Source organism: Anopheles marshallii, assembly GCF_943734725.1.
Source record: "Anopheles marshallii chromosome X unlocalized genomic scaffold, idAnoMarsDA_429_01 X_unloc_65, whole genome shotgun sequence".
Taxonomy (NCBI): domain Eukaryota; kingdom Metazoa; phylum Arthropoda; class Insecta; order Diptera; family Culicidae; genus Anopheles; species Anopheles marshallii.
This window is the reverse complement of record NW_026525915.1, coordinates 67,501-72,500: the sequence shown is the minus strand read 5'-3', so window position 1 is coordinate 72,500 and position 5,000 is coordinate 67,501.

The following is a 5,000-nucleotide window of genomic DNA, read 5'->3' as shown; positions in this document are numbered from 1 at the left end:
GATACGCACAAAACGTTTATTGAGTTGGTCACCATATGTGGAAATTATGGTGAAAATAAGCCAAGTTCCGGAGTTTTTAACTAACACGAAACCACGAAAAACTTTCATTAGGAAAACTTGGTTGGAGCACCCTACTGCAGAACACACCGACATGGACGAAAGGGTCGACTGGCTAAGAGAAAAAATTTTTGCGGGACCACTCAAAACATCATAGTTAGACCTAGCAAATGATGAAAAGTGAAACCCGCGATCGATTGGAGAAACCTTATTTTACACTGAAAAATTCCACATAAGGAAAATTTGTATGGAGCACCCTACTGCAGAGCACACCGACAGGGCCGGGAAGGAAGGCCCGGTCCAAGAAAAAATTTTTGCGGGACCACTCAAAACATCATAGTTAGACCTAGCAAATGATGAAAAGTGAAACCCGCGATCGATTGGAGAAACCTTATTTTACACTGAAAAATTCCACATAAGGAAAATTTGTATGGAGCACCCTACTGCAGAGCACACCGACAGGGCCGGGAAGGAAGGCCCGGTCCAAGAAAAAATTTTTGCGGGACCACTCAAAACATCATAGTTAGACCTAGCAAATGATGAAAAGTGAAACCCGCGATCGATTGGAGAAACCTTATTTTACACTGAAAAATTCCACATAAGGAAAATTTGTATGGAGCACCCTACTGCAGAGCACACCGACAGGGCCGGGAAGGAAGGCCCGGTCCAAGAAAAAATTTTTGCGGGACCACTCAAAACATCATAGTTAGACCTAGCAAATGATGAAAAGTGAAACCCGCGATCGATTGGAGAAACCTTATTTTACACTGAAAAATTCCACATAAGGAAAATTTGTATGGAGCACCCTACTGCAGAGCACACCGACAGGGCCGGGAAGGAAGGCCCGGTCCAAGAAAAAATTTTTGCGGGACCACTCAAAACATCATAGTTAGACCTAGCAAATGATGAAAAGTGAAACCCGCGATCGATTGGAGAAACCTTATTTTACACTGAAAAATTCCACATAAGGAAAATTTGTATGGAGCACCCTACTGCAGAGCACACCGACAGGGCCGGGAAGGAAGGCCCGGTCCAAGAAAAAATTTTTGCGGGACCACTCAAAACATCATAGTTAGACCTAGCAAATGATGAAAAGTGAAACCCGCGATCGATTGGAGAAACCTTATTTTACACTGAAAAATTCCACATAAGGAAAATTTGTATGGAGCACCCTACTGCAGAGCACACCGACAGGGCCGGGAAGGAAGGCCCGGTCCAAGAAAAAATTTTTGCGGGACCACTCAAAACATCATAGTTAGACCTAGCAAATGATGAAAAGTGAAACCCGCGATCGATTGGAGAAACCTTATTTTACACTGAAAAATTCCACATAAGGAAAATTTGTATGGAGCACCCTACTGCAGAGCACACCGACAGGGCCGGGAAGGAAGGCCCGGTCCAAGAAAAAATTTTTGCGGGACCACTCAAAACATCATAGTTAGACCTAGCAAATGATGAAAAGTGAAACCCGCGATCGATTGGAGAAACCTTATTTTACACTGAAAAATTCCACATAAGGAAAATTTGTATGGAGCACCCTACTGCAGAGCACACCGACAGGGCCGGGAAGGAAGGCCCGGTCCAAGAAAAAATTTTTGCGGGACCACTCAAAACATCATAGTTAGACCTAGCAAATGATGAAAAGTGAAACCCGCGATCGATTGGAGAAACCTTATTTTACACTGAAAAATTCCACATAAGGAAAATTTGTATGGAGCACCCTACTGCAGAGCACACCGACAGGGCCGGGAAGGAAGGCCCGGTCCAAGAAAAAATTTTTGCGGGACCACTCAAAACATCATAGTTAGACCTAGCAAATGATGAAAAGTGAAACCCGCGATCGATTGGAGAAACCTTATTTTACACTGAAAAATTCCACATAAGGAAAATTTGTATGGAGCACCCTACTGCAGAGCACACCGACAGGGCCGGGAAGGAAGGCCCGGTCCAAGAAAAAATTTTTGCGGGACCACTCAAAACATCATAGTTAGACCTAGCAAATGATGAAAAGTGAAACCCGCGATCGATTGGAGAAACCTTATTTTACACTGAAAAATTCCACATAAGGAAAATTTGTATGGAGCACCCTACTGCAGAGCACACCGACAGGGCCGGGAAGGAAGGCCCGGTCCAAGAAAAAATTTTTGCGGGACCACTCAAAACATCATAGTTAGACCTAGCAAATGATGAAAAGTGAAACCCGCGATCGATTGGAGAAACCTTATTTTACACTGAAAAATTCCACATAAGGAAAATTTGTATGGAGCACCCTACTGCAGAGCACACCGACAGGGCCGGGAAGGAAGGCCCGGTCCAAGAAAAAATTTTTGCGGGACCACTCAAAACATCATAGTTAGACCTAGCAAATGATGAAAAGTGAAACCCGCGATCGATTGGAGAAACCTTATTTTACACTGAAAAATTCCACATAAGGAAAATTTGTATGGAGCACCCTACTGCAGAGCACACCGACAGGGCCGGGAAGGAAGGCCCGGTCCAAGAAAAAATTTTTGCGGGACCACTCAAAACATCATAGTTAGACCTAGCAAATGATGAAAAGTGAAACCCGCGATCGATTGGAGAAACCTTATTTTACACTGAAAAATTCCACATAAGGAAAATTTGTATGGAGCACCCTACTGCAGAGCACACCGACAGGGCCGGGAAGGAAGGCCCGGTCCAAGAAAAAATTTTTGCGGGACCACTCAAAACATCATAGTTAGACCTAGCAAATGATGAAAAGTGAAACCCGCGATCGATTGGAGAAACCTTATTTTACACTGAAAAATTCCACATAAGGAAAATTTGTATGGAGCACCCTACTGCAGAGCACACCGACAGGGCCGGGAAGGAAGGCCCGGTCCAAGAAAAAATTTTTGCGGGACCACTCAAAACATCATAGTTAGACCTAGCAAATGATGAAAAGTGAAACCCGCGATCGATTGGAGAAACCTTATTTTACACTGAAAAATTCCACATAAGGAAAATTTGTATGGAGCACCCTACTGCAGAGCACACCGACAGGGCCGGGAAGGAAGGCCCGGTCCAAGAAAAAATTTTTGCGGGACCACTCAAAACATCATAGTTAGACCTAGCAAATGATGAAAAGTGAAACCCGCGATCGATTGGAGAAACCTTATTTTACACTGAAAAATTCCACATAAGGAAAATTTGTATGGAGCACCCTACTGCAGAGCACACCGACAGGGCCGGGAAGGAAGGCCCGGTCCAAGAAAAAATTTTTGCGGGACCACTCAAAACATCATAGTTAGACCTAGCAAATGATGAAAAGTGAAACCCGCGATCGATTGGAGAAACCTTATTTTACACTGAAAAATTCCACATAAGGAAAATTTGTATGGAGCACCCTACTGCAGAGCACACCGACAGGGCCGGGAAGGAAGGCCCGGTCCAAGAAAAAATTTTTGCGGGACCACTCAAAACATCATAGTTAGACCTAGCAAATGATGAAAAGTGAAACCCGCGATCGATTGGAGAAACCTTATTTTACACTGAAAAATTCCACATAAGGAAAATTTGTATGGAGCACCCTACTGCAGAGCACACCGACAGGGCCGGGAAGGAAGGCCCGGTCCAAGAAAAAATTTTTGCGGGACCACTCAAAACATCATAGTTAGACCTAGCAAATGATGAAAAGTGAAACCCGCGATCGATTGGAGAAACCTTATTTTACACTGAAAAATTCCACATAAGGAAAATTTGTATGGAGCACCCTACTGCAGAGCACACCGACAGGGCCGGGAAGGAAGGCCCGGTCCAAGAAAAAATTTTTGCGGGACCACTCAAAACATCATAGTTAGACCTAGCAAATGATGAAAAGTGAAACCCGCGATCGATTGGAGAAACCTTATTTTACACTGAAAAATTCCACATAAGGAAAATTTGTATGGAGCACCCTACTGCAGAGCACACCGACAGGGCCGGGAAGGAAGGCCCGGTCCAAGAAAAAATTTTTGCGGGACCACTCAAAACATCATAGTTAGACCTAGCAAATGATGAAAAGTGAAACCCGCGATCGATTGGAGAAACCTTATTTTACACTGAAAAATTCCACATAAGGAAAATTTGTATGGAGCACCCTACTGCAGAGCACACCGACAGGGCCGGGAAGGAAGGCCCGGTCCAAGAAAAAATTTTTGCGGGACCACTCAAAACATCATAGTTAGACCTAGCAAATGATGAAAAGTGAAACCCGCGATCGATTGGAGAAACCTTATTTTACACTGAAAAATTCCACATAAGGAAAATTTGTATGGAGCACCCTACTGCAGAACACACCGACATGGACGAAAGGGTCGACTGGCCAAGAGAAAAAATTTTTGCGGGACCACTCAAAACATCATAGTTAGACCTAGCAAATGATGAAAAGTGAAACCCGCGATCGATTGGAGAAACCTTATTTTACACTGAAAATTCCACATAAGGAAAATTTGTATGGAGCACCCTGCTGTGGTCACCATCGGTCGAGTTGGTCGAGACGGGCAAAAAATTTTTTTTTCCATATCGTCTCAAAACATGATTTATGGACCTTGTAAATGTTGAAAAGTGAAACGAAATCACTTTTGGAGCGATGAAAATTTTGTATGGGAGGTCCCTACCCGGAACAAATTTTACTAGTAAAGTCATGATTCCGCGACGAGAAATTTGAAAATGGTCAAATATGGTTAAGATGTCATGTTCATTCCCTACTATGGGGGACCAGGTCGTCACGAAAAAATTTTTTTCTCGACCTGGTCAAATGTGGTTCTGCGACGGAGGTTAAACTAATAATGCATAATTTGGGCCAAAAACCCCCCTCTGTCAGATATTGTACCCGTTCAAGAGCAATAGCAGACCACATAAGTTGAGCTTTGAGGTATCTGAAAGTTGAATATAGAGCGAGGTTCTAAGCGAAGGGATAGCTTAACGTTGAGCATTGAACG